This window comes from Leucopleurus acutus, assembly GCF_964270905.1.
Source record: "Leucopleurus acutus genome assembly, chromosome: 5".
Taxonomy (NCBI): domain Eukaryota; kingdom Metazoa; phylum Chordata; class Mammalia; order Artiodactyla; family Delphinidae; genus Leucopleurus; species Leucopleurus acutus.
The window spans coordinates 46,416,636-46,429,545 of NC_139147.1; positions in this window are offsets into that span (position 1 = coordinate 46,416,636).

Here is a 12,910-nt window from a genome sequence, read left to right on the forward strand (position 1 = left end):
TTTCATAAGTAACAAAACTGAGGCACAGAGAGATTAAGTAATTTACGAGGTCACACAGTATATAAATGGTGAGGCCAGGATTCAAAACCAGATGATTAGACTCCAGGGTCCTGGCTCATAAGCATTATATCCTACAGCCTCCTATGCTCTTATCGGCATCTCCAGAGTTCTTCTCGCCCAGTGCCTGGCACATAGTGAACACTTCACAAATGTTTGCTGACTGAATGAATGATTCATGATTTTTCTCTTCTATAGAATATCATTTATCAATTTCCTCCTGAAAATGTGATGCCCAGCATTGAAAACACTACTCCAAGTGGTTTTTGGCCAGAACAAAATAAATGGCACATGTGGGAAGCCAGATAATGTCTCCACCCCGTACCCCCCAAAACTGTCCCCAGAAACTGTGAAAATGTTACTCTAAATGGCAAGAGGAACTTTACAGACATAATTAAGGAGATTGAGAGGGGAAGATTATCCAGGTGGGCCCAATGTAATTACAGGGTCTTATAAGAGGGAGGTAAGGAGGGTCAGAGTCAGAAAAGAACATGTGTTGAGAGAAACAGGTGTCACAGAGAGACCTGAAGATGCTATGCTGCTGGCCTTGAAAATGGAAGAAGGGCCACAAGCCACGGAATGCAAGTGGTCTTTAGACACTGGAAAAGGCAAGGAAACTGATTCCCCCCTGGAACCTCCAGAAGGAATGCAGCCCTGATGACACCTTGATTTTGGACTTCTGACCTCTAGAACTGTAAGGAAATAAATTTGTGTTATTTTAAGCCAATAAAGTATGATTTGCTGTAACAAAGCTTAGCAGCAGGAGGAAAATAATACAGCATAGATACTTTTCTTGATGTAGTTATGTTTCTATTAATAACAGCCTAGTAGTGTAGCCCTCTTGATATTAGGCACATTGAGTTTTCAGACTGCAGGCAGATTAATCTAAAAATATAGATTCTCTCTTTTCATTTTTTTTTAAAGACTCTTAGTTGGCATCTGTCCCCCTCATGTGGCCCAGACCTCCTGTATTGTCACCACCATCCTAGTACCTTTTGTTTGCTCTCATTGATGCTGTGTTAGAAGTTTGTTTCCCAAGAGGCCCATTCACAAGAAATAACAAATTCCCCCACATCCTTGGGACTGTGTTCTCACCACAAAATCTAACATTATGTTACTCGTTTGGATGTAGTCAGAATTTTTTTTTAAAATCTAAATTTCTAAAACGTCTGTCTATGGAAGAGGAAAAGAAGAGTTATTTCAAGTTAAACCATAAAGCATCTCAACCTCTAAGTATTTTGAATCCTGATAATCAGTGATAGCAGATTTCTGACTTCAAGTTAATAGATTCTTGCATTTAGGATATAAGGTATTTATTATTTTATTTTGCCTGCCTATCTAAATTTGTATTTTATTACTAACCTATGCCTTGTTATTCCTCCTATGAATCAGAGATATCATCTGTCTTGCAGTCCTTTAATAATGACTTTAACTTGAGCAGTTGGTATATTTAATTCCCTAAACCATGCTTATTAAAGTGTGGTCCTTGGACAGGCAGCATCAGCAACTTCTGGGAGCCTGTTAGAAATAAAAATTCTCAGGCCACACTCTAGTCCTGCAGAATGAGAGATCCTGAGGCGGGGCCAAAAATCTGAGGCAATAATTAGGGCTTGGAACTACGTTAGGTGATGGGGTCAGAGTGTGAGACCTCTACAGACCTTTTTGGAAAAGTCATTCATATCTCAGTGACTAAGAATCCTTGGGTAAGATTCTCTTCTGGCAAATTCTAAGTACATGCATGTCTTATTTTAAGCAAAGATAACACTAGAAAAGGAAAACCTTTTGGAAAAAAATAAACAAGGAAGATTCTTTTCTGCATAAAGCAAATTACAAATATCATCTTTCCAAATGCTCCCAGGAAGTTGTTTCCTCTAGTTCCCACCACGCTGTTTATGTCCAACAGTTACAATACCCTGACAAATAGTGTTTGTCTACATGTCTGCTCATCTGCAATCATCATCAAGGTGGAAAATCTGTTCATTCACCACTGTTCTCTTTGAACTTAGCCAATGCATGACACATAGAATCTCAGTAAGTGTTTGTAGTCTTAATGCCTATTTCCCTCATATCATTTCTCAAGGCAGGAATTCCAGTGTCTAGGATTCTGTATGTCTGATGCCTGGAATGCCATTGTGCTGGGTATATAGTAGGTTCTCGATAAACATATAAATGAATAAATCAATGAAATCATGATGTATATATCCAATTCCATTCCCCCTATTAACATGATCATTTCACATTGTGATGTACTATGAAGTTTTAGTAGAAATAAGTAGGCGTGGGCTGGTGCCAAAGGAATTTCTGTTGCACTAAGATTTTGATTGCCAAAACATTTGACATTGCATAAACTACTTCTGTAGAGATGAAGAAAAGCCAGCTAGCGAAAAGATAGATGATTTCAGAAATTAACCTGAATTTTGACCAGAATTCATTTTATTATATCTGAACCAAAACACACGTTATTGAAAAAAGACTAATTGTATTAAGTGCTAACAGTAAAATATTAAGAAATGCTGATAACCGTATGGTTCCTAGAGCAATAGGAAGCAATTTTATATTAAATCTGTCACTGCGGGCTTCCCTGGTGGCGCAGTGGTTGAGAGTCCGCCTGCCGATGCAGGGGATACGGATTCGTGGCCCGGTCCGGGAAGATCCCACATGCCGCGGAGCGGCTGGGCCCGTGAGCCATGGCCGCTGAGCCTGCGCGTCCGGAGCCTGTGCTCTGCAACGGGAGAGGCCACAACAGTGAGAGGCCCACGTACCACAAAAAAACAAAACAAAACAAAAATAAATCTGTCACTGCAAGTTTGCCATACGATTTTTTTTCTAAGAATATTTCTCGTGAAGTAAGTGACATTCATGTCCAAACTTATATTCATGGTTGATTTTTATGAAAAGATCCTAGCCCTTGGTTTTCTAACTGGATATACAGAGAATCAAATCTACAGCAATTTTGTCTCCTGTTAACTGGTTTGGGGAGATAGAAGAGTAGATTATAAAGAATACTGAAGAAGAGTCTTTTCCCCCACAAAGACAAGATTTTTTTTGTTTTTTTGGGTTTTTTTTGCTGTACACGGGCCTCTCACTGTTGTGGCCTCTCACTGTTGTGGCCTCTCCCGTTGCGGAGCACAGGATCCGGACGCGCAGGCTCAGCGGCCATGGCTCACGAGACCAGCCGCTCCGCGGCAGGTGGGATCTTCCCAGACCGGGGCATGAAACCGTGTCCCCTGCATCGGCAGGCGGACTCTCAACCACTGCGCCACCAGGGAAGCCCTACAAGCTGGTTTTAAATTTGTTTAACCACTAAGCAAATTTAAACACCGTTCTTTATTGTTGTTTTTATCTGATCCTTTGATATGCTAATATGTATTGCTTGTGGCTTGGAGGAGGGTTAGAACTCAATCTTATTTGCCTCATATCTTGTATTCTTTTTTTTTTTTTAATTTTATTTATTTTTGGCTTCGTTGTGTCTTCGTTGCTGCGCGGGCTTTCTCTAGTTGCGGCAAGAGGGGGCTACTCTTCCTTGCGGTGCGCTGGCTTATTGTTGCTGTGGCTTCTCTTGTTGCGGAGCATGGGCTCTAGGAGCGCAGTCTTCAGTAGTTGCAGCACTCGGGCTCTAGAGCACAAGTTCAGTAGTTGTGGCGCAAGGGCTTAGTTGCTTCAGGGCATGTGGGAACTTCTCGGACCAGGGCTCGAACCCATGTCCCCTGCATTAGCAGATGGATTCTTAACCACTGCGCCACCAGGGAAGTCCTGAATCTTGTATGCTTGGAACTCAGATTAGCATCTTCCAACAACACAGTTTGGGAAAGGCTACTCAACTCCAAAAGCAAGTATTTAATTCATTGTTAAATAACATTTATAAAGGGAAGAAATAAAAAGACCCACAGAACACTGCATCAGACTCTGTTTTTACCTGTTAGGTCACTCCTGGATGGATCTTTATGTTTAAGGACAGTAAGAAGAGCATCATTTCTACTAGGGAAAAAAATAGAAATGATAATGAAATGGAAATGTTGGTGTTTAGCTTGAAAATAAAAAAAAATTAAAGACATAAATGGATCACTATTTTATCAAAATCCAGAAACTTGGGGATTAAGTTATATCTGTGCACTTTAGTTTTTTTCTGTGTATGTCAGTCATTTGAGGGATTTCAGGACAAAAGCATTAGGTTCCCCTCTCTCTGCCAAATGAATGCATGTGCCAGGGATCAGGACCCACCCAGACCTAGGTTTGAATCTGGTTTTGTTCCTGTTTTTGTCCGCTTCATACTCTCTCAGTAATATTTAACTCCCAGGTTTGCTATCATTAAATGTGATCATGAATGCCAAGTCCCTCCTTAGGGCTCAATAAATGTTACTTTCCTTCTGCTTCACCTACCTCTCTCTCCTGTCTAGGGTTTTTATTCATTTGGGGCTGCCACACTCTGCCTTGTGTTATTAGGTGACTGTTAATAAGAATTTGTTTTAGGGCTTCCCCGGTGGCACAGTGGTTAAGAATCTGCCTGCCAATGCAGGGGACACGGGTTCGAGCCCTGGTCCAGGAAGATCCCACATGCCGCAGACGAACTAAGCCCATGTGCCACAACTACTGAGCCTGCACTCTAAAGCCCGTGAGCCACAACTACTGAGCCCGTGTGCCACAACTATTGAAGCCCGTGTACCTAGAGCCCGTTCTCCACAACGAGAAGTCACAGCAGCAAGAAGCCCGCCCACCCCAACAGAGTAGTCCCTGCTCGCCGCAACTAGAGAAAGCCCGCGCCCAGTAACAAAGACCCAACTCAGCCAAAAATAAATAAATAAATTTATTTAAAAAAAAAAAAGAATTTTTTTAAACCTCTTTATGTTTCCCCATGAATCCCTGCTATAAATATTCATCCCTCCTCTATCTCTAGAAGGTAACCATGCTTTGGTGTTCTGTTGTTCAGTGACTTTTCTGTTACAGGATAAAAAGACAAAAGTTACCAGATCCCTAAAAGATGACTGAAATATGTTTTCAAAAGCATAGACTGATGGAGGCAGAGAAGGTGGAGTCCACTGTTGTTCTCTGTTTGGGTGGGGCTGGGAGTCAGGGTGTTCTAGAGAGAAAGGGAAGAGAGGCCTAAGCAGAGTTTGGAGAGATTTGCCTAATGTTGGGAAGTGAAAGAGCAAGTTGTGGGTCTCCAGGATATAATCACACAGAGAGCTGCTCTAGGTGGTGGGATGTCTGATGGGGTGGCCCTGGGTATCTAGGCTGGGGGGTGGTGGTGTTGAAATAAACACCATGTGAGAGGGAAGCACAGGTGAAATGGAGATGAAGGGCTCAACAAGATGACGTTTGAAAGCTCTTTCAGGACACTGTTAATTATTAGAATATAAGCTCCAGGCGAGCAAGGATTTTTGCCTGTTTCCTCACCGGCAAACTGTATTCCTAGCACCTTCAACAGTGTCTGACATATAGCAAGCACTTAATCAATATGCATTTGATGACTGAATGTGGAGTGTTAATGACATGAAGGATAGAAGTTCAGGTAAGATGGGGGAAAAGAAGGAGGGGTCAAGGATGACAAGCATTATCAGTAATAATGAGTCAGTTAAGAGAAAAGGCTGGTTGGTGTGGAAGACTAAAACATTCAGTTTTCTATTTGTAGACTCTGCTTTTTGTAAAGTACTTTGCATACAGTGGGTGCTGATAAATACATGATGGACGGGATGTTCAGCAAGCAGTTGGGAGTACACGATTGAGAATGAAGCAAGTAGTCGGAGCTAGAAATGGAAGACTCCCCAGTCCCTCTGTGGAAGTGGTGAGTGGGTCCCAGAGAGATCTCAGATATAGAGTAAGTGCGGGGGGGCTGGGGGGTGACAACTGCAAGGACATGCGCATTTCCTGAAGCAATGTACAAATGAACTTATGAATCATCTTGGAGTTAAGTACAATTTAGGGACAACTTCCAAATATTTAGTATTGGATTTTTATTGCTTTCCAGCCTGTGGATTAGAATTTTATCTGAGAGAGTCTCAGTGGCAGGACTCTTGGTGTTAACGGACCCAGGAAGATTCCACGGTATTCAGCTTTTAAATCTATAGACAGTAAATGTTTTATCAGTTATACAAAACTTGGGGGATCCAACGTCTAGGATTTGGCTTGTTTGAAATGCATTAATTTATCTTGTAATAGGCACAGAGGCATACAATTAAATCCTGCCTACTCCCATCCCTCTCTCCAAGCAAAACCAAAATTATATGTGCTTCTTTTCAGTCCCTTAGGCAGGGATTCAGAAACCCACAGTTTTATGGAATAATACTAAAGTGATGGTGAAGATGAAATTTATCAGTATTTGCCACTTCTGAGGCACTGCAGACCGTTGCTTGGATGGTCAGTATATCACCATGTGTTAATAGACTTGTAATAATTAACAGTCATGAGCAGGATTTGAAAAAACTGCTGTCAATCTGAACACACACACAAAATAAATTAAAAAGCTGACAAGAAGATACAGTAAAAATGAAAACTGTAGTAAAACAGACTACTAGTTTAAATCACTGGGAAACAATCGTCAGTTGTAACCCTTCATTTACTTCTACTTCAGATGTTCATAAGTGGTTCCTGTATCTAGAGGTTTTCATTACTGATACTGGTCCTCTTTTATTCATAATGTCCTGTAGTGTAATAAACTATTCCTAGTGAGGAATAAAAATAAAGAATTGAAGTACTGGGTATGCACGCTTCCAGGAAGCCGCTGAGCATGTTTTCTTTGTGGTGACCCTGATGCCGTTATAGCTACTGCTTCTACTACTATAATTACCTTAAAAATGGGATCTGCCCCCCCAAGTGAGTTCAGGTGTGAAAGAGAGCAGACTGACCTGGGAGGGATGATGGCTAGGCTTCTGATGAAAGGTTTCAGTAACTTACTTTCTGTATATCCCTGGAGAAAACATTCTGGGTTTTTGGAAACTGGAAATGACTACAATTCCATTTCAGTTGACATTTTGATACCCATGCACAAAAGGCTAATTAAGCCTTCACAAGGTTCTCATTCAATTAACCATGGTTGTGTTTTCCCAAAATGTCCCACTGTAGCATGTAATTGATTTTCTCACATTCTTCATCTCTTGAATAGAAAGGCACTATGTCATGGGTGTGAAGAGTTTAATATGGGTTCAAAGTTGAGATGTGGGCCCTTGGACAAGCTGTGTAATTTCTCTGAGCCTTAATTCCTTATCTGGAAAATGGGAATAACGATTTTTAGCTTACGGGCTTGCTATGTGTGGTAAACAATGCAGTCTATAAAATCACCTAGCATCTGGCAGGAGTATAATATGTCACACTAGAGTTGTCAACTTTAATAATATAAGCAAAAACGAGTTTTTTGGGGAATAGCCAGAGGAACTGCAACTCTGGACACACGAACCATGGCAGACCATAGGCAAATCCAAAGAACAAGGAACAGGAACCTGCTTTTATAGCAAAGGGTGAGGGGGGGATTGGGAAGGGCTATTATAACCAAGGAGTCGATTGGAGGAAGCTGGGAGTTCAAAGTATGGAGGCTTTTCATTGCTTGGGCTGCTACAGTTTATGATTGGCTGGGCTGGCCTTGGGCAAAGAGCAGTTTTCTTCTTCCTGCTGGATAGTAAAGTAGGCAAGACCTTTACTGTTTGGAGTAATTGGAGATGCATGGCAGATCATGAAAGCTCCCACTACAGGCCTGTTCTGACTCGAATTTTAGCTGAAGTGTCTTTAATTAACCCTAGTATATCCAGCGGTTCCACCTTGCCCTTCTTTTTTCCCCTACCCTCTTGAATCCCCTATGTTTATCTTCAGCTGTGGTGGCGGAAAGCTGGGAGAGGTTCCTAGTTATGCAGGGGCCGAGGTTCCTGGGGGACTCTCTAGAACCAACTTGGTATCCCACCAGTGTCTCTCTGCTTGACAAGTCAGTCTCTTACAAATATTCTTTGGTGATGTAGAATTCCCTGCAAGTTTGAAATTAGATGAGTTCCTTTTAATTCAAAGGTTGAGAATAATAGAAACCTAAAACACTGTCACTATCAGGGTTCTGATGAAAATGGTGTATAATCCTCCCTTTACAACAGAGTTTTGTCATTAATTCTCAAAAAAGCCACAGACCCCCCCACTCCCCAACAAGCAAAGTTCAGTTTGATATGTTTCCAAGCAACTGCATGTAAAAATTCCTAAAACATAAAATGCTTTGAAATTTCTACTTTTTTTTTTTTTGGTTACAAATGGCGCTTATTGTGAAAATCAAACATTCCGAAATGAATAATTTAGAAAGGAAAGTCCCCCCATGAATGCATCCTCCAGAGATAGCTAATGTTCATGTCTGGTGTGTATCGTATCAGATACTTTCTGTTTGTGTACTAACATAAGCTGTACTATAAATATCATTATTTCTATTTTTTGTATATCTAACAGTAACAGGATCCTACTAGGCAACTTGCTTAGCAACTTGCTGTTTAAATTTAATAATATCTTGGACATTATTCCAAGTCATTAGATATAGGACTAACTCATGGTTTTAGTGACTATACATAAATCTACAGTATGTGAACCCTATTACTACAATCCCTTACCAATGGCTGTTTGAGTCATGGTGTCTCTCCATTATATGCAATATCTAAATGGCAATTCTTAAACACAACTTTGTATAACTAGGCAAAGATATCTACAACAGAAGTTTCTATCAGTGGAATTTCTGCAACAAAGTATATAAATGTTTAAAATTATAATTGATTTTGCTAAAATATCCTCCAAAAAAACCTGACCAATTTGCATTCTCACAAAAAGCACAGGAAAGTACTTATATCTCCACACTAAGATTTTTTTAAAGGTTTTTATATTTTTAAAAAATATTTATTATTTGGTTGCATGGGGTCTTAGTTGTGGCAGGTGGGCTCCTTAGCTGCGGCACATGAACTCTTAGTTGTGTCATGCGTGTGGGATCTAGTTCCCTGACCAGGGATGGAACCAGGGCCCCTGCATTGGGAGTGCGGAGTCTTATCCATTGCGCCACCAGGGAAGTCCCCCCACTGGATTTTAATAATCATTTTTACCAATAAGTGCAAATGATACATAACTTAAATTTGATTAGTGAAGTCAAGACTCTTCAAATTTACTAGAATGTAAGCTCCACAGGGGCAGAAATTATTGTCTGTTTCCTTCACAGCTATATACCTGCTCAGAACAGTGCCTGGCACATAGTAGGCATACATATTTGTTTAATTAAGTAATGTTTATTTTTCTCTTCAGAGTGCTGCTTGTTCATGTAGTTTGCCTATTTTTCTATTAAATTCTTGGGGTTTTTTTTGGTCCCCTAAGAGCTCTTGGTATAATAAGTAGCCATTTGCTGTGTGCTGCAAGTATTTTTTCCCAACTTGTCTTTTTATTTCTTCGTGCGTTTTGCCTTTAGAAACTACATTTTTATGAGTTCGAATGTATTAACCTTTTTCTTCAAGCTTCTTTCATGCCTAGTTTTTTTCCACTGCACAATAAAAACAAGATTCACATAGGTTTTCTTCTTGTTCTTTCAACATGGGCTTAAGGGTTTTGTTTTGTTTTCATCTGATATTTCCATTTGGTGTCTACTGATTGGAAAAATGCATTGTATAGAATAAAGAGCACACAGGTAGGGAATCGCCAAGTTAGAGAGTTCAAATTTGTACCTAAACACTGACGCATTTTTATTTTGGATTTTTTTTTACTCTCTTTCCCCAAACACATAAAAATAACTTTGTTAGTGCCTTTTTAAAAATTACAAATATTGCTCATGTACATTATAAATACTTCAAGTTAGATAGATTTAGGGTAAGCAGCAAAAATCCCCTTTCTTTCTCTACCCCTATAATTCTAGAAGAAATCTCTGTCAACGTTTTGGTGTGTAAGCTTCAGGACTTTTTCTTATGTACTCACAAGTATATACACACATACCAGTGGTCCTTTATTTTTCTGCTTGATATAAATGGATCACACCGTATGTGTTTTATGAATGTAGAACTTCTAAAGCCAATATACTGTAGCTGTCATCATATCAGTATATGTATATACATATTTATAATAGCTTTGCAACAGTTGCATTCATTACTAGGATATACTACCATAATCTAATTAGTCACTTTCTATTCGTGGGCATTATTTTCCTGTTTTTAAACATTACAGGCAATGCTGCTGTGACCATCCCCATACATATTTTTGTGTTCCTGTGTAATTAGTTCTGCAGGATGGAGTCCTAAAAAATGGAACTGCTGATTTGAAAGGCACACGCATTTACAGCAGACTGGAGTTTGCGAAATGCAGAGAAGCCTTTGTGCCACTCACAGCCCACTGTAATGACTCCACCTTGCACTCTGCTTCAGGAGTGCTATAGAAAATAGCTTTTTGCTTTTTGTTTTTTAAGCATGAAGTTTTGAACATGAAAATATAAAAGAGTTAATTATTTGAGTGTAGGTTTACGTACATTTTGCCCAGCAATTCCACTTTTAGGGATCCATCCTATAACAACACTCCCATGAAGTGAAGTAGCATAAGTTCAGCTCCATAAACCAGTTATGATGAAAGAAAGTTGTTAAAAATGTTAAGTATCATTAATGCGCTAAGTGAGTGCTCTAAGTGATCCAGATATTTTGTCTCAATTATCAGTCATGGGACTGGAAATTAGGAGAGCATCTCCACAGACAGATGGGAAGGGTGAGACATCTCCCTTCTCTCCTGTGAGGTGACACATCAGCTGGGACAGTGGTCCAGGCTTCTAACATTTCTCAGGGTTGAATAAGAGCTCTGAGCAAGCTGCTCCAAGATACAGCAGCTTTGTACACTGTTCCCACCCCCTCGCCCCGCCCACACACAATTCGGGGAGGTGTCCTACCATCTGGCGGTCTGTGCAGGGAGCTACCCAGCAACCAGAAGGGCCAACCTCTTTTCGTTGTCGGGGTAACTAGGAGTCAGGAAGAGATCTCAGTTCCTTTCCCACCTGGTCCTCATTCCTAGATCACTTGGCTTGAGGCCAGAACTGCCTTCCAGGGAGATAAGTCAAGGAACTTTAGCATAACCACCGAATTGCCCTCTAAAAAGGAAGTAGTACTTTACAGTTACTTGAATAGCTTCCTTGCCACCTTTGCTGGAAACTCACTAATTGACTCTTTAATCTTTTTAGTTTTTGCCAATCTGATTTCTCATTACTGTCTAGTTTTTCTTACAGTGTTATTATAAAACAGACACTAACGTTTTTGCACATGTTTGTGGACTATTTGTCTTTCTTCTGTGAATTGCTTGCTTATGACCTGTGTCCTATTTTTAAATGGGTTGTCTTCATGGATCCATAGGAATTCTTTATATATATTCTGGATATTAACCTTTTTTAATAATACTGCAATTGTTGTCCATCAGTTGTCTTAATTACGGCTCCCACCACATAGATATTGACATGCTCATGTGCTTAGAACTTGCTGAACCCCAGTTCCACCTTCTCCCTTCCCTCCCTCTCCAGCTTGTGGAAGGAGAGTAAATGCAGTTCCTGACAACTACTGGGCCACTAAGACCTCTGAAACCTTGACAGGACTAGTAGAATAAGGAGAATAAGGAGAATAGTAGAATAAGGAGACACTATCATTTATGAAGTGGCAAATAAGCTTTCTGGTAGATGTGAATTCCTTTTTCATGAACTCACAATACTGGGGAAAACAACACAATGGTTATTTATATATGCAAACGTGTAGCTGAGCCCTTGCTCTGGAATGGAGATTTGGAGAAGATTGGGCTCTGCTTGAAAGTACTAAACTGCCATTTGCTAAAGCAATAGTTTTTCTACACTGTAGGCAGACTCATAGCTCTAAGTTAGGATTTAGACTCCTTACACACTGGCTTATTATTTTTGAGATGCACATGTCCTCGATTTTTTTTTGCCACACGACACGGTGTTTGGGATCTTAGTTCCCTGACCAAGGACTAAACCCATCCCTGCAATGGAAGTGCGGAGTCTTAACCACTGGACTGCCAAGGAAGGCCCTGCACATGTTGTTTAAATAATTGCTTGCAGGAGACAAAGACAGGGCTGGCAGGATCTTTACGTAGAGTTGGAGGAAGGATTGTATGTAAAAAGGGTTAGCTTGGTCAAGCTCAGTCCTGAGTCAGATATCGTTTAAAACTGAACACCCCAAGATTTGAGAATGTTACGAAAACTTTTTAAAAAATTATTATTCACTTATGAGGGGATATTGTGCGAAAGTGGCCTCTTTTCACTTTGTGGGTATCTCCAGTCCTGGGGTTCATCTACTATGATCTGATGTGACTTGCTGACAGCACACCCCTACAAGTAGGTCTCTTCTGCATGGAGTAGACAGTCCTACATCAATCATGCCAAGAAAGCCTGCACTTGGGACGGGGCATGAGAATTTGGAAGGCAGGCTGTATACTGGGGTGAAGAAGAAATACTACTTTCTTGAACCTTACTCTAGACTGTGATTCTACAGAGTGCTGAATGGTACCCCAGGGTAGTGCGGGGAACCTGGCTTTCACCTGTCCCTGGATACCCTGGGACACATCCCATGAGACAATATCATTTTAATTCAAAGAGATTGCACCATCCATAATCAAAAAACAAACCTAGCAAACAAGGCCAGCCCTATGTGTACAATGCCTAAATATTATGATTTCAGGGATCTTTAAAAGACCCTGCATGTCCCAGTAGTCCTGGCCCTTCCCTTCCCACCTTATTAGAATAAATCTTCTACACAAAGGCTGACTTATAGTCAAATTGTGAAAACATCCCTCCCCCGCAAAAAAAGTTACCAAAAACACTATCCCAGAGACGGCTACAAATTCACCCTGCTTAATTCTTTATCACCCTCCACAAGAATTCAAAATT